Source organism: Phaenicophaeus curvirostris, chromosome 5 (assembly GCF_032191515.1).
Source record: "Phaenicophaeus curvirostris isolate KB17595 chromosome 5, BPBGC_Pcur_1.0, whole genome shotgun sequence".
Taxonomy (NCBI): domain Eukaryota; kingdom Metazoa; phylum Chordata; class Aves; order Cuculiformes; family Cuculidae; genus Phaenicophaeus; species Phaenicophaeus curvirostris.
Window position 1 is genome coordinate 20137233 of NC_091396.1, and position 21318 is coordinate 20158550.

Here is a 21318-nt window from a genome sequence, read left to right on the forward strand (position 1 = left end):
CAGACACCATGTTCTTTTAACAAGAGCATATCTAATGCAATTCTGTTCTGCAAAGTAATTTTCATTGTTGCTTGTAACTGGAAGTTTAAATCTCAAAATCCTTTCTTTGTTATTCTAGCCAATCTTTCAGTTTGTCCAATTAGTTTGTAAATCATTTCCCTATTACGATGTGCTGCTATTTGGGCAAAAGGGGATTCTAGTGCCCATCCTACTTTAACTCCTGTTTCAGGCTCCTGCCAAGTGTCATCTGTATCTTCAATATCATTATTGATGTCTCTTCTATTCCAAATCTGCAAAGTTTCTAATTTACCTCTGAAAGGGGATCGTTTCCAAATTGGGCACAGAGTGGGCAAGCCCAGAGTTATTTCTTTAACTGGGCCCTCCATTGATAAATGTGTGGTCCAAGTTCCGTCATTAGTTGCTCAAACAAAATTGCCCATACTGTGTACTGTTGAATATTTACAATCTATTCCATTAGCTGGCACTTGTATTACCTTTTATTATATACCCCGACCTTAAATTCCCGACAGGCACATCCTGCCACTAGAGCTATCTTAACTGGAGGTATAGTGATCTTTTCAGGGTCTAGGTCACAATCTAAAATTTTATCACAATTCCACCATGGGACACTGTCAATAGGATCCCTACTGATTGGACCATTTATTGGTAATTTCTCATTACTTTGTTTCTCTGTCTATTTAAAACACCAAGATGTTTCTCCTCCGTATTGGAATTTTTGTAAAATGCTTGTTGACCAAACAGTATCCCATTTTTGTCTTGTATCATTTCCTCTTTGACATACCCACTCTATTTTATTTTTCCTTTTCACTATTTCCTTCACCTCATCATATGTACACCAACCCACAGTTTTAAATTGCCCGATAGTTGTAAAATCAAAATTTGGTAATTTTTCACAATCGCTTCGACTTCCCGGAGATTTCCACTGTTTTCTTTCACTTATTTTCTGTTTTTCTTGTATGGGTGTTATTATCTGCTTACATTCGGTTTTATTCTCTTTTACCTCTGGAAGTGGGAAAGTCAGTATTTCCCCACTTATCGGTTTTTCAGCCATTTTTGGTAAAGGCAAGCATGCTGTAATTCTGCTTGTGTTTTGCATTTTAGCAAAATCCTTGATTAACCCAATCATCAAATTTTCCTCAGGATCTCTCTTGGGAATATAAATCTCCTGGGGCACCTGGGTTGGTTCTATGGCTCGTTTCGCTCTGGCTTCAGTGATGTTAATTTTGCTATACCCAAAGGTAGTGGCATTTCGATACTGGCATCTGTAAGTTCCCAAATCGGATTCTTTTATTTATGGTCCCCTATCGGACAATAAACCTAAGGGAACCCCAAACCTAGGGATAATTTCCCTCAGCAACCATTTCACTGTTTCTTTAGCTTGATTGGTGTGACAGGGAAAGGTTTCTGGCCATCCAGAAAAAGCGTCGACCCCGACTAACAAATATCTATACCCTTGAGCTTTAGGTAATTCTACAAAGTCAATTTGCCAATAATCTCCTGGTTCCGTGTCTACTCTGATATGTCCCATTTCTACTCTCCTCCTAACCACAGGATTATTCTTCAAACAAAGTTCACATTTCCAATTTACTGACTTTGCCATTGTTAACATCTGTGCTGAAATTATGCTTCGTTTCAGGTAAGTCACTAATGCTTCTGCTCCCTAGTGACACTTTTGATGTTCTGCCTGTAAGATTGCTCGCATAATGACAGGGGGCACAATTATTTGTCCAGTTGCTGTTACATACCATCCTTCAGAATTTAGATTAGCCTTCATTAAGTTGGCCAATTTCTCATCCTTTTCCGAGTATTTTGGTTTCTGTGTCAAGTAATTTTGTAAGGGGCTTACCTTGGTAGGTATCAAGGCCATCACAGTCTGTACCTGTCATGCTATCCGCCGAGCTGTTCAATCCGCCAATGCATTTCCTTCAGCCACCTTAGAGTCCCCTCCTTGATGTGCCTTGCAATGCATGATCGCTACCTGCTCAGGTAATTGCACAGCAGATATTAAGCTTAAAATTTCTTTTTGGTATTTTATATTGGTTCCCTGCGAGGATGATAATCCTCGTTCCCTCCATAAAGCTCCGTGTACATGGACTACTCCAAAGGCATATTTTGAATCTGTCCATATATTTACTTGTTTACCTTTGCTTAATTCCCATGCCTTTGTGAGGGCTATTATTTCTGCCCGTTGTGCTGAGGTCCCCACCGGCAGGGCCCGTGCTTCTATTACCCTGCTCCGTGTGGTTACGGCATATCCTGCATACCATGTCCCATTCTCCATGAAGCTACTCCTGTCTGTGAAGAGCTCTTGATCAGGTTGCTCGAATGGAGTATCTTTCAAGTCTGCTCTCATTGCATATGTGTGTTCTATAACTTCTATGCAATCATGTTCCAAGGGACCGTCCTCTGTTGCTGCACCTAAAAAGGCTGCTGGGTTTAACAGGTTAGTTGTTTTCAAGTTTACATCATCCTGTTCAGTGAGTATGGCTTGGAACTTCATCATTCAGCTAGAGGAAAGCCAATGCCCCCCTTTTTGTTCTATAACTGTTAACACCATATGAGGTACATATACTTCAATGTTTTTCCCTAGAGTCAATTTTCTGGCTTCTTGTATCAGAATTACAGTTGCTGCTACGGCTCTCAGACAGGACGGCCAGCCAGCACTAACAGGGTTCAACTGTTGAGAAAAGTATCCCACTGGTCGTTTCCAGCTTCCTAATTTCTGTGTTAAGACCCCCAGTGCTAACCGTTGTCTTTCGTGAACGAACAACTGGAAAGTTTTCATTAAATCCGGTAAGCCCAATGCTGGTGCCTTGGTCAAGGCCTCTTTTAGTTTCTTAAAGGCCTCCTTTTGAGGTCTTTCCCAAATGAGAGTAGATGCTTTCTGTGCCTCATACAGAGGTTTTGCTATAAGTCCATAATCCATTATCCACAGCCTACACCACCCTGCCATTCCTAGGAATGTCCTTAGTTCATGTAGGTTCTGGGGTTTTGGAATTGCACAAATTGCTCTAACACGATCCATTCCCAACCTCTGTTGTCCCTGTGTTATCTCACATCCAAGGTACAATAGGGTTGTGCATGCAATTTGAGCTTTTTCTTTCGAAACCTTGTATCCATTTAGGCCTAGTTGGTTTAAAATCTCAATAGTCACCTGTATGCATAGTGATTCTTGTTCTGTTGCAATGAATATGTCATCTACATATTGTAACAAGAGATACTGTGTTCTGGGTACCTGAATTTTTCCCTGCGTAGTCCAAATCTCCAGTTCTTTTGCCAGTTGGTTTCCAAAAAGTGTTGGGCTATTCTTGAATCCTTGCGGGAGCCTCGTCCACGTAAGTTGTGTCTTTCGTCCATTATATGGGTTTTTCCATTCAAAAGCAAAATGTTTCCTGCTATCTTTGTCAAGGGGAATGCAGAAGAAGGCATCTTTTAAATCAGTTACTGTAAACCATTTATATTTTTCTTTCACAGATGTCAACAATGTATATGGATTAGCTACCACTGGATGTATATCTTTCGTAATGTTGTTGATGGCCCTCAGATCTTGTACTAACCTATACTCCCTGTTCGGTTTCTTTACTGGAAAGATCGGAGTGTTATATTCCAATTCACATTCCTCTAATATCCCAAATTTTAAAAAATTCTCGATGATTTCTACTATTCTGTATCGGGCTTCCATTTTTATGGGATACTGTTTTATTCATACTGGCCTTGCTCCCTCTTTTAATTCCACTATTACTGCTTGAACAGTCTTTGATTTTCCCAGAATACTTGTTTCCCAAACTGTAGGGATCACTGCCTCCTCTACCTTCTTAGGTATTTGGGTTTTGGGATTCTCCTTTACTACTAAGATCTTTCCTACGTTTGATTCTGGGACTTGCATAATCAATTCTCCATTTTCAAAGCTAATTTTTGCATCTAGTTTAGATAACAAGTCTCATCCCAGAAGAGGAACCGGGCAGTTGGGTACATATAAGAATTCATGTGTTAATTCCTTTTCTCCAAATCATAATTCTAAGGGTTGCATGAATGGTCGTATTTCCTCTTTCCCTTTGGCTCCCACTATTGTAATTGTTTTATTTCCTATTTTTCCATACAAATCATTTAAAACTGAATATGTTGCACCAGTATCCACCAAAAATTGCACCTCTTCCTCCCCTATCCTTATCTTTACTAAAGGTTCACCGCTATCTGATTCGAGTCAACTTTGATTTCCGTAATCTCCCAGGACCATTGCTTTTGCCACTTCAACATTTCCGAATGAACTTCCTGTCTGTCTTATTCTTTGTGGACATGCATTTTTCCAGTGTCCTTCCTGCTTGCAATACGCACACCGATTGATCCCTAATCTGACTGAATAATTAAGTCCAAATCCTCTTCCCCGTCCGCGCACCGTTCCTCCTCCTCTACCTCGGTTTCCAAATTCATTCTGACCTCTACATTGCATCACCGCCAGCAGGTGCCGCTGCTGCCTTTGCGCACTATCTCTTTCACGATTGTTATAAACTTTCTAAGGTATTTCTAACAATCTGTCCAAGTATGGCAACTCCGCGCCCTCTAATTTTTGCAATTTCTTTCTAATGTCATCTTTCGACTGTCCTAAGAAAATCAGAGCTAACTGGGCTTTAGCTTGTTCTGTCTCCATGTCCAGATTCGTGAATTTTCTAGCCACTTCTTTCAATCGCTCTAAAAATGCAGAGGGAGACTCCATCTTCTCCGGGCTAACGCTATACAGCTTTGACCAATTAATTGTTTTGGGCATAGCGTTCTGTACCCCAACAACTACCCATTCCTGATATCTCCTCAAGTTCCTCATTCCTCCCATAGTATTATAATCCCACATGGGATCTTCAAGAGGAAAATTCTGATCAACCGTCCCAGTGACAACACCCTAATATCTTCCCTGACCCGCTCACGGGCAGTTCTCAACACCATCTCCTTTTCTGTAGAATCCATCAAAGTGTCCAATAACACCTGAATATCATCCCAATCAGGATTCTGAGTCTTTAGAATCATTTTTACTACCCTAGCTACCTTGTCTGGGTTTTCTCGATAAACTCCAGCAGACTGTTTCCAAAGCATCAAATCTCCTGGCGTAAAAGGCACTTTAACATATACCAGACCCTCCGCTCCGACCCCCTGAGGTAGCGGCGCTAGTAATGCCCTAGACGGCTGATGTCCAGCCTCCCTCCCCTGGATTTCTCTTTGCCGCATTCAATGAGAGATCGGAGTACCCGGATAGTCCTGCTCCTCCTCATATTCGCATTTTCTGTCCGCCCTGTCTCTGCTCTTCCCATCATTACCTGATCCCCCCTCTCATCTACAAAACAACATTAGTTGCAAAATCGTATTGTAATCTAAAGTCCCATTTTCCGGCCAAAGGACCTGGTCTTCCAATTCATATTGTGTCCACCAGACATTACAATATTCAAACAACTTTTCCTTTTGCATATCTTGCCCAAATCCTCCCTCCTTCCAGTGACTCAAAATACATCCTAACGGAGATGACTTAGGTATCGACGACATTTTGGTTGAGATATTACCACAAACAGCTTAAGATAGATTAGCTAGATAGGAAAGTATAGATTACTGAGAGCAGGACAAACAATTGAATTACACAAAGCACAGACTACCAAAAATACCAGAATTCTGGAATTAGCAGACCAGACCAGACCACTGATGCCAAACCTGCAGAGCTTTCGCCACTGTCTTACGGACGGTGCCTAGGCTTTCCGTCGGAGCTCCTTAGCCCAACCAAGCGCAGCTTTCGCCACGTCTGACAGGCAGGCTTTACCAGACCCCAAATGGTACCATTCCTGATAAAGCACCGTGTCTTACCAATATCCCTGGTCTGTCGGGAGCAGTGGAGGTTGGTCGCGGTCGATGGCTCCCCGAGAATCACTCGGTGCCGGCTGGAGCAAGATCGATGCGCGAGCCGCCTCAGCAATGCCCGCGAGGTCCCACCTGGGTCGCCAAAACTGTTAGCAGAATGACAAACACATAACCACACTAGGAGGTTATATGTGGTGCTTTATTTCGAGGCCCCGGGAACCAGGGCTACGCACCCAGATCTGGTTCCAAAGACCATCACATCGCGTCCGCTTTTTATTCTCTAAAAGTTTTGCAATCTAATGTATATTCAACAGGTTACAACATTCTCTAATACATATGCATAGGTAAGTTGCTTCATCGCCTTATTGCGACATCAGTCTCTATTGCGCCTGCGTAGCCCCCTCTGGTGGTCGTCCTGATGAAGTAAGTAGTCTTCCTCAGATGAAGTAAGTAGTCTTCCTCGCGTTGTCCTTTTCACCTTTTGTTCTTTTGGCAAACTCGTCGATTTTTCTTGGCTGGATCTGCTCTTATCTTCACTTGACTGCTCAGGTATATCTTTCTTGCCTCCCGAAACTTATTCTTCTGTCTTCTACAAAATTTATGATGGTCTCTTGGCTATTGCAGGTGTATGTTCTACTTGGGTAGGGTAGCTAGTACATACTTTTCCTAAACACACCTGGATCCTATTTATCACATGAGGTCCTTTGAACAAGTACCTTGGGGTCTGTTGCTAGGATATATTAAGAATCAATAGAATCATACTGTTTCTACATTCAATCCTAGTTCTTGATTAATCAATGATCAGTATTTCTATTATATTTTAAATGTAACATTTTCTAACACTGTCACTGGGAATAAAATGGACTGGAGTGCTGCAATGGGTGGCTATAAGCTCTTCAGAAGGGAGAGGCAGGGAAGGAGTGGTAGTAGTGTGGCTCTGCATGTTAGGGAGGGCTTCGATTACAATGTAGAGCTCAACGATTGTGGTGGTAAGATTGTTTGCTTATGGGTAAAGATGAGGGAGAAGGCCAACAAGACAGATACACTGGGAGTCAGAAAGTGGCTGGTAGCAGTCTTGCAGTTGCTATCCCTTGTTCCGTTCGGGGACTTCAACTCACCAGATATATGCTGGAAGCACAGCAGAGAGGAAACAGTCTAGGAGATTCCTGGAGTATGTGGAAGACAACTTCCTGACACAGCTGGTAAGAGAGTCTACCAGGCGAGGTGCCTCACTTGACCTGCTGTTTACAAACAGAGAGGGACTGGTGGGAGATGCGGTGGTCAGAGGTTGTCTTGGGCTTTGTAACTATGAAATGATAGTTTTTGATTCTTGATGAGGTAAGGAGAGGGTCATCCAAACCACTACCATGGACTTCCAGAGCGCAGACTTTGGCCTGCTCAGGTCTCTTGTTGAGAGGGTCCCTTGGGAAGCAGTTCTGAAGGGCAAAGGGGTCCAGGCAGGCTGATGACCCACCTAGGGGATGAGGGAAAGGCTGTGGATGCTGTCTTCCTCAATTTCCATAAAGCCTTTGACACTCTCCCACAGCTGGGTAACAAAATGTTTTTGTTACAACAAATTATAACAAAATTATAACAAAATTCTTTTCTGGGTAACAAAATGTCTGGATGGTGGAGCCCAGAGAGTTGTGGTAAAAGGATTTACATCCAGTTGGTGGCTGGTCACAATAAATTTTCCCCAGAACATTGAAGCCAGTCTTGTTTTATATCTTTATCAATGATCTGGATGAAGGGATGGAGTGCTTCCTCGGGAACTTTGCAGATGACACCAAGTTGGGCAGGATTGTTGATCTCCTTGAGGGCAGGAAGGCTCTGCAGAGGGACCTGGACAGGCAAGATTGACGGGCTGGGGGCAATTGCATGAGATTCAACAAGGCCAAGTGCAAGGTTTTGCACTCTGGTCACAACAATCCTGTGCAATGCTACAGGTTTGGGCAAGTGTGGCTGGAACGCTGCCAGGTGGAGCCAGTTCCCTTTAAACCTGCTGGCAGAAAGACATCTTGGCTTTAAACCTTGGCTGCACAGGTATGGGAGAAGAGCTCTTGTTTGGGTACTGCACAGGACAGACCGTAGCTGAGTTAATGGTATCCCTGTAACTTGGCTTTGCTGCAGTGAGACTAAACTGGGAAACCCAACATTCAGGGCATGGGTTTGAGTAGCTGAGTGTGTTGCAAGGGCTCAAGTGGAGCGGGTCTAGGCAGCAACAAAGCTAGTCTAGAGGAGACAGTGAATAGGCTTAGCCTGGCCTCCAGCGAGGGCGCAGGAGGCTTTTGGCTAGGCAAAGCTTGGCTAAGGAAGCCTACAGAAAACGTAGGGTATAATAGCAGCCACAGCTACAATGGGATGAAGATAGGTTGCACTTAGCTTTTTGTCTGCAATGGCCAGGCAAGAGCTGAGTTAGGCAATGCTGATATAAGGGTTGGGTAGGCTACACACTGTGGAGGGCTCATCTGGGTGTCACAGAGCTACAGCTTTTCCAGATAACAGATGTGCTAGTAGAGAGGGAGGTTAGTGACAGGTGTTTAGGTTACTGCAGGTCTACAATCAGGCCAGGAGACAGGAAATACCACACCGTAAACAGTATCATCAGTAGAACAGCTCTTTAGCATTTGGACTGATACCTTAAGGAAAGAAAGTTAAGTAACTTCCCCAGGCAATTATTGTTACCTCCAGTCTTTCACTGCCAAGTGGCAGGCACTGGACTAGACCAGTTGGCAGCTGGTTTTCTCCTTGCAGTGACACTGGAGCAAGCATCCAGCTGAGGATACAGATGTGCTGGTGGGAAATCAGAGCAACCATCCAACTGCTTTTACCTTCAGCTGACTTGGCAGCAAATATTTGAGCTGGATGAGAATCAACAGAAAGCATGTTATTTCCAGGTGTGTTATCTTTACCAATAATCTCTTTTAGGCACAGTAACTCCTTCATGAGCCTGTAGGTGCTCTGGCCAGAAAATGCTGATTACAGTTGCAGTAGATGGTTGAAGCAGTGAAAAACCCAACATGACATTTACCTTCTGAATCTAAAGGTTGCTTTCCTTTCTGGTTTCTTTCATGCAAGTTTGCAGACGACACTAAGCTGGGTGGAAGTGTTGGTCTGTTGGAGGGTAGGGAGGCTCTGCAAAGGGATCTGAATAGGCTGGACCGCTTGGGTGAGAGCAATGGCATGAGGTTTAACAAGGCCAAGTGCCGGGTCCTGCACTTGGGGCACAACAACTCTATGCAGTGCTACAGACTAGGAGAAGACAGACTGGAAAGCTGCCTGGAGGAGAAAGACCTGGGGGTGTTGGTTGACAGCCAACTAAACATGAGCCAGCAGTGTGCTCAGGTAGCCAAGAAGGCCAATGGCATCTTGGCTTGTATCAGAAACGGTGTGACCAGCAGGTCCGGGGAGGTTATTCTCCCTCTGTACTCGGCACTGGTGAGACCGCTCCTTGAATCCTGTGTTCAGTTCTGGGCCCCTCACCACAAGAAGGATGTTGAGGCTCTGGAACGAGTCCAGAGAAGAGCAACAAAGCTGGTGAAGAGGCTGGAGAACAGGCCTTATGAGGAGCGGCTGAGGGAGCTGGGGTTGTTTAGCCTGGAGAAGAGGAGGCTGAGGGGAGACCTCATTGCTCTCTAGAACTACCTGAAAGGAGGTTGTAGAGAGGAAGGTGCTGGCCTCTTCTGCCAAGTGACAGGGGACAGGACAAGAGGGAATGGCCTCAAGCTCTGCCAGGGGAGGTTTAGGCTGGACATTAGGAAATGATTTTTCACAGAAAGTGTCATTGGGCACTGGAACAGGCTGCCCAGGGAGGTGGTTGAGTCACCTTCCCTGGAGGTGTTTAAGGGACAGGTTGACGAGGTGCTGAGGGGCATGGTTTAGTTTTTGATAGGAATGGTTTGACTCGAGGATCCGGTGGGTCTCTTCCAACCTGGTTATTCTATGATTCTATGAATTTGTCACATACTGGAATAATTTCTTTCCATTTCCAGCTATCTGGCTTTTCTTTGTGCCTGTTAGGCACCTCACAGGGTCTTACTGATGATCTGGCTGATTTTGTAGTTTTTACTGTGCACAATCCTGCTGCATCCAAAATCCCCCCAGATAAATTTCAACCTGGAAAAGCTTCCTTACAAAAAAAAAAAAAAAAACCAAAGGGAGAAATTGTTCATGAGTAGAAACATTTTTTCCCTTTTTTACTGTAACATCTATACCTCTTTAACTCTCATAACTAAACCCTTTTCTACCTCATAAACTTGCAGATCTCCAGCAGAATGACCAAGTGGGCCTGGGAGGTGAACAGTGTGTTCACAGCGTGCAGTGAATCTCCACTCTAGGTTCTGCCAACGATGGCAATTCTCTAGCTGCCAGGAGACAGATTCAGGTAAGATGCTTCCAGCCCCTGCAAAGATTAATAAAAGAAATTGCTGAGAAATTAAAGCCCAAGCAATGATCAGCTCAATTTATTAGTTCTATAAAAAACACAAGGCAAAGCCTGACTGTATCCCGCAGGGTGTTTAACTGTTTACACAATCCTAGCCGTAAGATGCTCTGTAGTTCCCAGTAAAAGACGTGACAGAAATATGAAAGTGGGAGGGACCCTGGAGGGGCTCTGTTTATTTGCTCTGTTTACCATTGCCAGACAACAATACAGTAAAACTCAGCACATCCATAGGATTGCTCTGATAAGGGAGAGGAGATACTTGTGGAGCATTGAGGTTCAGCCATGAACCTACCAAGCTTGATACAAAACTGACGGAGAATTAGAATATACCCTCACAATTGATAAGATTTCTTACTGTTTGGTTCCATGTCTAATAATTGACAGTGCCATGCTGCTGTTGCTTTGAAGAGGGAAAGGAAATCTGATGGTCCTTAAATTCACTATTTTTCCCTGAAAGGAGGATCACAGCACGTTTTCAGCCTTGAAAGCCAAGAGTAGCTTTCACAGGGAAAGATGTGGGACTGGTTTTCAGACACTGATGCATCAGAACCCCAGCCAAGGGCTGCTTTGAAGAGAGCCCACCAATGAAGAAAAATGAAGAAAACTGCCTTCACTACAATAAAACACGTCCATTTCCTGAACTCTGCAGAAATAAAACTTACGTTCCTAAAGCACTGTTTTTCTGTAAATACGTGTGGCTTGAAAATCAAATGGGAGTGTTTGATGCTTGTTCCAATTTTCAGTTGCCTTGAAGGAACTTGGTGACTGGGAAATGCAGAAACCAGGTAGGCACCATGATGATGGAAAATTTAGCCTCTACGCTTCCTGCCTTGCAGTAGGTCTTTTAGGTTGAACCCATGCAGAAGTTTCCTTTGGGAGATTGGGACTAAGATTCTTCTGTTTGGTTTGCTTATTCAACACCAGTGTGGTTCTTGTCTTTTCCAAACAGGAGACAGTGGAACTGGAATATGTGCAAGGGGAAGGAAGGAATCACAGATATGAGTACTACAGAGTATTTATAATTCTTTTTACAGTATATTATTGCATCTCCTGGGAAAGATTGAAGTCTGTGAATAAACGGTGCCATCTACTGTTTTTTGGCTAGGTGGCACCAAACGAAATAATCCAGCGTTACCTGCAAATAAACAAAAGGAGGTACTTTTTTCCCCACTGTGCTAGGTCTAACGCTGACTCATTGCTGTGAGACGTTTGTGTTCAGAAAGTAAATGCTTAAACTGGTGGGGAAAAGATCCTTTAAAAAGCAGTTCTGGAAACCTGAATGCATTCCCACATGGAAGGACCGGGTCTGCCCTTCTCAGGCAGATGAATAAAACAGTAAGCAACAGAGTACGTGAAAAAAACTAGTAGGCAGAGGAGGCAGATAAGACATCACTACTTGCTTTCTCTATAAAGGCAAGATGGTTGCAAGTCTTGCTTCTACTGACACAGAAACTGCCCTGTGGATAAGGGGAGACCATGTTTGTGTGGGTCGGAGGCATGTGTTGCCTGGACCCCTCCTTGCAGCTGTGTGGCAGGGCTTCCCTTCTGGATTGAGAATTTCAATAGTGACCCATAAACTGGGCAGAACAGACCAGAGGGAGAGACAGGATTTCTACCCTGGACACATTAAGATTGAGAACATCCACTCTGCGTTGTTTTCACTGTGTCTCTGCAGAGAGTTGCAGCTGAAGGTATCTCTGGAGATCTCCTGGCTGGGTACACAAAGTCCTACACACTAGGTCACATCTTCTATGCACTGCGTCACCAGATGGAGCCACATCTTGGGGCAGGCCCTGTGTGGCTATCGGTTTCTGGGTTGCAGAAGGACAACAGGGAATATAGGTCAGTTGTGGGGATTACAAGACAGCCTAACATGTCACAGAGAAGTTGGGCAGGTCTGTTTTAGCTAAGGGGACATGAGAGCTCGAGGGATGCTACATGCAGACATTTAAGGGATGACTTGGGAAAACAGCAAGCTAATATTCCTGATCTTTTAGTTGCTTAGGCTGCTTTAAATTTCCAGGCTTTCACCACCTTCTCAGCCCTCTGCTTGAACTAGTAAGGGCAAACTGTGATATTTCTAATAAAAGAAAAATAGCTTGAGAAATTTTTTATTTTTCTTCCTTCTTAATGCAGAAAACCTTTTTCCTGATAAAAAAAGGTGAGAGGGTGCTGCAGGTCCACCTGTGGGATGGCTGCAAGGTGCTGCAAGTCAGCACCTACAGCTCAAATCTTCAGGTATGGACAGGAGGTGGCAATATACAGTGATCAGAGTCACTCAGATCTGAATGTCACGTGATAGACGTATCCCAGCAATGCTGGCTCTGCCAGGTCTCTGACATGGGCCAGATCTGATCTTCTGGAGGTGTTCAGTGTCAGCAGGTTTAGAAACAGCAAATCTGCATGTTCAGGAGAGAGTGGGGCTCACACAGGGGGTGGCTGCATCCCTTTGCCTGTACGGAGTAAGGCATCCCATGTAGATGACCATCTCTCCCCACTTTGTGAAGAAGGGACCTAGCTGATGAACCTGAATGGTTGTGCTTCTACTTATGCTTTGTTGGGTGGATGAAGAGAACCTTTAGGTTACAAGGAAAAGTAGGACAGGAGAGCTGGCAGAGGGAGGTGGTAACAGGATAGCTGGGGGAGGACATGAGCTTGGATACAAATATTTGCCTTGCTGCTTCTTCAGCCCAGTCCTCCAAGGATTTTGTTTCCTCTGGAAGTAGCAATGGCTCGGGATGAATGGTTTTGGTTTTCTTAGAGAATAAGGAAATCCTTGTGATTCTTAGCTTCACCCTAAGGCCAGAGCGGAGAAGAAGCACAGGTTGTGACACTGGTTGTAGCTGCTCTCTCCCAAGACTGCACATTACTGGCTCCTGGGGCCTGGCACATCTTTCATGCACTACAGGAGCACCAGGGGTAGTGACACTCCCAGTGAGGCTTTCATCCTGGTGTGCTGAGAGAAGCAAGAAAACACAATGTCTCCCCCTCAAAAATCCCTAACAACAGATGATCTGGGCATAGCCCCGGCAGAGAAAAGAAGACCCTGCTGCTTAAACAGGCTGCTTTGTAACAGCTGCTGTGCATCAATGATGGCTGGAGGGCAGAGGCACTCACAAATGGATCCATGAGCTTCTTGAGGTCCCAGAATAACATGGCTCCGAAGGAACTGGTAGCAGCTCTTGGTGGGCAGTGAGTCTGGGAATCTGCGACTCTCCTTGCACATCAGGCCATTTCATTTTCACCCATAGTAGGATAGTAATATCCTCAGAGTCCACTTGAGCCTCCAGCCAGGAGGCATGGAGCCATCTTACATTTCTGCCACTGAGAAACAGTGAAGTGGGTTAATGCAGCTGTAGATTTCCCTTAATTGTTTGCTGGTGCTGGAAGGGCAGATGAAGGGACAAGCTGTGGAGAGTGGGGAACACTGTAAAATCCTGAAGCAAATGACACCATTTGGCATTGCTTGGCCACACTCCCCAGAGGAAGGGAGTGATGCTCCCTATCCTGCAATGCCTTCACGGGCAGTAGATGTGGATGGTGGAATGCTGTGGGGCAGTTTCTCCCTGGGATGAGAGGGGAAGCCCTATTGAAAGGCTCCTGTAGCAACAGGCAGCTGCAGCTGCAGGATCCCTGCCAGGAGCTGTGGATGGAGTAGGATCTTGAAGCCAATCTTGCAGCCAAAACAGCACCATTCATCAGCACTCAATAAACAAAAGTGCCTTGCTGTTTTATCCAGGAGATAAGAGCGCAGGGCATGAGATTGCTTTCCCTTGCATGCTTTATGCTGAGCGTGGGAGCCTGCATTGGCTGCCAAAGGAACCAGAGTGCTGCTGCTGTGGGACGTACTGCAGAAAGGCACACAGGAACAGGGGCTGCTGGGTGTCAGACAGCTCCATGAGGCCATAGCTCCATAGGTGCTGGGCATGGCAAGATGCTGGTGCTTACTGGAGCAGTCCTGCAGGATGTGTTGCAGGAACTAGGCCATTTTGCAGGACAGCGCATGACACATTACCCATCAGCACTACAGGGTGAAGCCTGAAGCTCTACAAGTCAGCTACAAAGGGAAGAAAATTCTACTTTTATGCCTTTTTGGCTTCTTGATGATCAATGTTGGAAGCTTTTTGCTTGGCTTGTTGTTTGTTTTTTTGGTTTGGTTTTTTTTTTTTCCAGAGACTAACATTGCTGAGCCTTGATTTCCCTGCTTTTGCTGGAGAAAAGTAGCTGGAGAGTTTGCTGGTAGAAATTGAGGAATACATTCCTCCTGCTATTTGTTAGGCATTTGAATTAAATAGCTGCTACAAAGATGTCTGCAGCCTTCTGAGGAGGAGTGATGGCCAGGCGGGACAGACAGACCATCTATGCTGGTTCACCTGCATGGTCTTGCAGCCTTGAGCTCTCAGGGGCAGCAGAGCTGTGCTTGGGGTAGACCTGTTGCCTTTCCATCCACTTCAGTCCCTGGTTGCATCCACATCCTCTCTCACTTCTGTAATGTCACGCATGTGCACAGAAAATGAAACCAGACTTGCTGAGTCAGTGGTTTCTAGATGATTCCCAGCATCCAAGCTGAGGGCCGGCTGTGAATCTGTTCCTTTTATTCCTACTGTTTGGCTGTACTCTCAGCAGCTGGATGCTGGATGCCTCTCCTACCGCCTCTGTGCCATCACCTTTAGGGATCCATCCTGTGGTCCCAAAGGAGAATGAGATCAGGCTCAGCTGAGATTCTTGTTTCCAGAAAACAGTGTTGACTGATGCTAGTTATACGTTACTGCCTCTTCAATCTTGATCAGTTAAATTGTCTGCTAGCCCTATGATAATCACTTCCTGGATGGTCACCAGACCAAAGGAGATGTGACCAAGCTCACCAGATTTGCCTCTTTTAAGTGTTGATTTAATACTCACACTTATCAGGCACTTGGGGATTCACTGGCACTCCACAATTTAATAAAACAGAAAGCAATGCAAATGGAGAAGGAAGCTGAAAAACATTACCTTATGAAAGCCTCTTTCTTTGCTAGCAGACTGAACTTGACCCGTGTCCTTGGCAGGGCTAAACCAGCCCACAGCTTCTCTGGCAGCCAGGCTGAAAGCACTGAAGGATTTTGAAACTCATGCAGGGGATGCTTTGTGACAAGCTGAGCACAAACCTGGTATAATGCTCCCAAGTGTGCCATGAAAACAGCAATGTTGCCTCATACAGGAGGTCAGGAGCTCGGCTCTTCACCTTGTATCAGATGCCAATATTGCTGCTTTTGAAGCTCTGCTTTGTACCAAATGGTTTCGAATCTCTCTTGCGTCTGTCATAGAAAAAAAATCTACGTCTGACAGCACAGGAAACCTTGACAACCTGACGCTCACTGAATGCGAACTTCCTTCCTCTGTTCTTTTTTTATCCTCTCTCTTAAGGGCTGCCAGTAGATAAAGGTCCTTTGCACCATGCAGGTTACAAAGAACAGTTGTTTTTATGCAGCAGAAACAAAAATAAAAATGGGTGATTGCAATCCTCTTAAAACTCAGCATTAACCTTGTCTTTGCCAGGGGACAGTACTGCCCTACCAGCACATGTATGAGATGTCACACTATGATAAATAGTAAAATCTATCTGCCTCTATCCACACTGGATTCAGTTCAGCTTTTGTCTGAGTGAAACCCACCAATGTCTTTGCAAACACAGCACCGTGGGGACCTGCCACCACCAAATAAGGGGGTGGGAAGAAGTTTTGTAGCTGGGGAGTGACAGGTGGTAACCACAGCTCCCTTGCCCTCTGTTTTTCTGTTCTCAAAACTGAGATGCCCAGCTTCAGTGCCCACCAGAGCAGCCTGCCTGCAACCCATGCCTTACTGCCCACTTTCCCAAGGAGGTGGTGGAGACAAGGTTGTGTGGTTGGACAGAATATGCAGATAATTCCCTATCCACAGCACCTGCTTTTTCTTCCTCTGATGGATGCTCATCCAATACACACCAAAAACATGACCGTGGTGCACAGGTCTCTTTCCTTTGGTCAGGCACCACCTTTCTCAAGCGAGCTTTCCACCTCCGGTGCTGTATCTTCCCATGCTTTGCCCAGCACAAGCTGAAAAGCGCACAAACTGCTCCCTTTTTCGCTTACATCTGACTCATTAGCATTGGCTTCTGATGCTTCACCAACCTCTGGTTTACATCTTCTCACCTTGGGTTACAGGTCCCTGACTGTGATAACAAGCTATCACTTTCAGGTGTGTGCACAGCTCTGATGTTTCTGAGCTGTTCGTCATTCACTACTCTGTATAATTCTCCTTTCTGTTCTGTGTGCGATGTCCTTGTTAGCCTGACATGCTCCACCATCCTCACAGCCCTCTTTGTCCGATCATCTCTGATTCATCACACTGGCTGGCTCCATATTCAGGCTCTGTCGGCCGCTAACCCCACACTCGCCGCACGGGTGGGGAGGGACGCTCTTACAGATGTATTCCTCTGGAGAGCTTTCCCTTTTCCTCGGGAAACCTGTGGGTATGGTTGATAGGAATGCTTGGTAGGAATGGTTGGACCCGATGATCCTGGGGGTCTTTTCCAACCTAGTGATTCTGTATCAGTCAAGAGGCAGAGAGCTGGCTGGATGCCCCCGTCCTCCTCGCCTCCTCCTTTAGTTTGCAAAGCCTGCTGAAACGGTCTCCGTGGCAGTTTTTGTATGAGGACCGAGGACCCCTTAAGCTCCCGAAGCGACAATTTAGCCTTTGAACCTACACGCGACGCCTGCCCTTGGCCTGGAGGGCAGCTGGCAGACCTTTTAACTGTGAGAGCGGGGAAGCAGATTGGAGCAGGTTGTCCAGAGAACCCTCTGGGGGCGTTCGAAGCGAGGCTGGACGGGGCCCCGAGCAGCGTGAGGCGGCGGCCGGTGACGGCACCCCCGGAGGGGCCGTGCCCGCCCCCAGACCCCTCACGGTCCCTCCCGCCCCTCGAGGGCCGCCCGTGGGCGGGGCGCCGCGTTGCCGTGGCGACGGGGGGCCGGGCGCGCGCTGCTGCGCCGGGCGCGGTCGGAGGGGGCAGAGCCGAGCCCCGCACCGCGCCCCGCACCGCGCCGGCCCGGCCGGACCGCGCCGAACCCGGTCAGTGCCCGGCACCTCGCGGCCGCGGGACCCGCCCCCTCCTGCCCCGGGGCTGCGGGATCCCCTGCTTCCCCTCCGCCCCGCCTTCCCCTCTTCCCGTGCTGACCCCCTTGCGGCTACGGGCTTCCCTGGTCCCCCCCGATTCCTCCCCCGGGGCTGCGGGCTCCCCCCGTTCCCCCATCTCATGTCCCCTCCTCCTTCCCCGTTCTCCCCCCTGGGGCTGCGGCCTCCCCCCTTCCGCCTCCCCCCCCGCCCGCCATGTGTCCCCCCGTCCCCGGGGCTGCAGGCTCCCCCCGTTCCCCCCCCCGGGGCTGCGGGTTCTCCTGTTGCCCCCCGCGATGCCCCTTCCTTTTCCCTATTCCCCCCCGGGGGCTGCGGGCTCCCCTGTCCCCCGCCCCCTCATGCCCCTTCCGCATTCCTCCCCCCCGGGACTGCGGGCTCCCCCTGTTCCCCTCTCATGCCCCTTCGCCTTCCCCATTCCCTCCCCCGGGGCTCGGGGCTTCGGGCTCCCCCCATTCTCCCCCCTGATATCCCTTCCCTATTCCCCCCCGCCGGGGCTGCGGGCTCCCCCCGTTCCCCCCCTCCGCCAGGCTCTGTCGGCCCCGCCGGTCCCCCCGCCGGTCCCCCCGCCGCCTCCGTGCGGAAGCCGAGCCCGGGGGTCGGGCCCGTGCTCCCCGCGGGGCTGGGGTCGCCTCGCTGGGCGCTGGGGCTGCAGCCGCGTCCCCCGTCCGCTCCCTGCCCGTGGCGGGGGAGCTGCGAGTGACACGTGCGATTTCCCTTTTATTGCCCCAGCGCTGCTGCTGCTTTTTATATTGAAGGCGATTTGCGTGTTTCCCCTGGGCTTCTGAGTGCTGGGGTGGTTTGTAGGGTTGTAGCCTTTGGCCACCCTTCGGCCGCAGGGCAAGGTTCTGCATCTAAGCCTCTCCGAGCTCCTTCCAGGCGCCCCTAAGCCAGATCTGTGCCTCTTCGAGGTAGGTCAAGGTTATTGCGCTCTTCCTCCCGTGGATGGGGAATGTGGAAATGTGGACAGGCTGTAGGATTTCCTCAAGGTCACCCTGGGAATGGGACCTCAAGCACCCTCTTCTCTCTTGCTGCACCCTCGGGGGTTGCTGGGCTCCTGCTGGGCCACTGTCCAGTCGTGGAAATATTTTTTTCCAGTGCCCTAGGCCTCTCTCCTGCAGGGCTTTGAAGATTTTAGTTTACACTGGCTATCAGAGTAACAAACGCCAGAGCAGGATCTCAGCTATATTTATGTGGCCTAATATCTCTTAGATATTAGGTTTTTTAGTTTCAGGCTGGATGATTTTACCATAGCGTGTTCATTTCTCAGAGTCTCACTGCTCTTAGAATCTGACCTATCCTGGTGTGGCTGCTGCTGTTGGAATGGTATCTGCAGTGATTTTAGCCACTGCAAGTCACTGTGGCTTTGCCTCTCAAGAACTTACTTCTTGGCAATGGCAAGCAAAAGGCAATGGAATTGGAGTGGTGCTTCGCTGATAACAGTATATGATGTGGGACTGAGTGGCAGTTGTCTTCTTGTCCTTGGCTTGTGTTTTGCTTTCCAGGCTGTTACAAAGGTCTAGATGAGGTTTATTACCATGCGATGCATTACTCTGACATCTTCACCAGAAAATAAACACCAGTATTTTATGAGGATTTACCCTTTGAATGTCTTGCCTGTAAGATTTTTAACTCCTCCTTCTTGTTATTTACACAGGTACAGGTTTTCTCCTGGTGCTCTGTGCTTGGGCTCATTTGCTCACCGAGTGCCCATCGTAGTAAGGCACATTATGCTTTGAGGGTGGTTGATGGCAGAGATGGATGGTTGAGTTGGAACAGGGAGCAAGTCTGTGTCATACATTGGAGCCTGGCGCTGCTCTGAAGGAAAGTCTGCAGTCTTGTTTGATGCCCAGCAATCTTGTTAATGTCTTACTAGGATGCCAGGGCCCTAAAAGATCCTCCTGCTGCCATTTTAAGAAGGAGTAGTGTGCTGTATTAAGTTACTAGAAGGTACAAATCACTGACAGCCTGTCAGGGCCGTTTGCTCAAGATTTAATTGGCAAGACAGGGAAATACCTACCTGGCTGGCCAAGGTGGCAGCAGCATGAACATGTGGAAGCACTTTTGTGTCAGGTTTCATGTTATAGGTCTCTGGCGGGGCAAAAGTGTGATGGAGAGAAGGGATTGAGACACAGTGACTGGTGTTTGGCATGACTTGAAACTTGGGAGCCATGAGGATTTGGAGCTCTGCTCTGATAAGGGTGTTATAATGGGGAAAGTCTTGCTTGGGAGCTGTAAGCATTTCGTCTGCCTATACAGTTGCTCTTGCATAACTGTTGTCATACTGAGAGTTGTGAAATAGTAGGAGGAAGAGATTTTCTGGAGTAGGGCAGCAGCATTTTTAGGTGGATAAATGTGCTGTGTTTAGCTAGAGTAAAACACATCTAGAGCCATCATCCCTGACTGGGGAACCAGTTTTGCAGATTCACCCAAGAACAGCTTTTCCATGAGAGTTAAAGCCTGATCTAGGAAACGGGTTTTTTTTCAGAGTGTGTGATGACCATGCAGTGCTGTGAAAATAGTTAATTATCCCTGGCACTCTGGGGTTTATCTGAATAATCTGCAGCCAGGAGGCTGTAAGAGGAGTGACGGATTAACCGCTGCTTCTGTGGTGTAGGGCTATGTGGTCTCCATCTCCGGATAGACCAGAGGGCTAATCTTTGGGTTTGCTGCTGGCCTGAGGGTTATTTGTTTTACAGATGTTGGCAAACCTCTGGATCCTATCTCGCCCCACTGTGGGAATAAAATGCTCTTGGAGGGTAATTGTCAAATTCACAGTAGCTGCAGGAAGGTGGTATGTCCATGTGAAATTTGAGGGGGGTGAAAGGCTTGTGTGGTGATAAGAAAAGTTTAGCAGTGTTGTATGTAGCCATGGAGGGGTTTGTGATCCTTGGTGCTGTCTGGCAGCAGGTCTGCCTTGTTCCAGTGAGAAGCTTTCTTTTGTCACTTGATCCCTGGGCTCACTTGGGGGCAGGGAACTGTGACTCTTTCGCACTGCCAACTTCCCAGTGCCAGCAAGATGCCCTGTGCAGAGTATTTCTCTTTAATATGCTGTTTCTGTCTGCCTAAAATCACATTGTGCTGCCAGAAAGACATAAAAGAGCTTTGAACTAGGCCTCAAGGGGGAAGGAAAGGGGTAGAAAAGTGCAAAATGTTTTTGATTGGTTGTTAGGAGATCCTGTGCTGGGAGATGATGTGTAACCAAACCCAGTTTGGAACGCCTGGGACAAATGAGTTTCCGCGTGATCCTGAGTGCTGCAGTCCATGTGTATTACGATAGGATGCTAATGTCCTGTGAAGGGAGTTTCTGCAGTTTCCCCTTTTCTAGGCTGTTTCAGAACAGAGAGGCATTTCTGCCTGAGCCTGCCGCCTTCTCTCTTTTTCAGAGTGTTTTTTTCCCCTGTGTTTTTTTGTTTTGTTTTGTTTTTCCCCAGAATGGAGTTTCTACACAGCTGCTGGCAGGTCAGTGGTGTCCCAGAACTGTGCACCTTCGCCCTTGACTGGAGTAAATTGATGTAGCTCAGGCAGAAGCAGTAAAGCAAATTTGGTTTGCACCCGTTGAAGCTGGGCCATCATGTGGGAGCCCTTGAGCTACAGGAAGAGCCTGGCACACAGCCTGTTTAGCCTGTTGCTTACAAGTTTTTTAACATCCTGTTAGGCTTCCAGTTGGACATGGTTCTCTCCCAGCTGCCTCTGTGTCCCTGTTTAAATCTGCAATACTGTGTAAGGACAAGTGCTTGCGCTGCTTCTTCAACAGCAGCTGTGCAGGATGGGTAACAACCTGCCTGGTCACAGCTACTGCAGGTACATCAGGAATGGCTGTTATTTGTTTTACATCCATGTATGTGTTCACCTAAGTCCTTAACTGTGTT

General features: G+C 47.2%; 2 protein-coding genes across 5 annotated transcripts in view; one reads left to right on the forward strand and one right to left on the reverse strand.

Annotated features, from left to right (window-relative positions):
• Nucleotides 1-21318, reverse strand: part of RPLP2 (ribosomal protein lateral stalk subunit P2) — a 176117-nt gene that overhangs the window by 27856 nt on the left and 126943 nt on the right. The window lies entirely within an intron of this gene.
• SLC25A22 (solute carrier family 25 member 22) overlaps nucleotides 17366-21318 on the forward strand; it is a 50299-nt gene continuing 46346 nt past the window's right edge. The window contains exon 1 of one of the 4 annotated variants that reach the window (XM_069857865.1): nucleotides 17366-17386. The gene's annotated coding sequence lies outside the window, so the exon portion shown is untranslated. Of the gene's footprint in view, nucleotides 17387-18336; nucleotides 18358-21070; nucleotides 21251-21318 lie in introns of those variants that run through there. The other 3 variants (XM_069857864.1, XM_069857866.1, XM_069857863.1) reach the window with 3 other exon arrangements.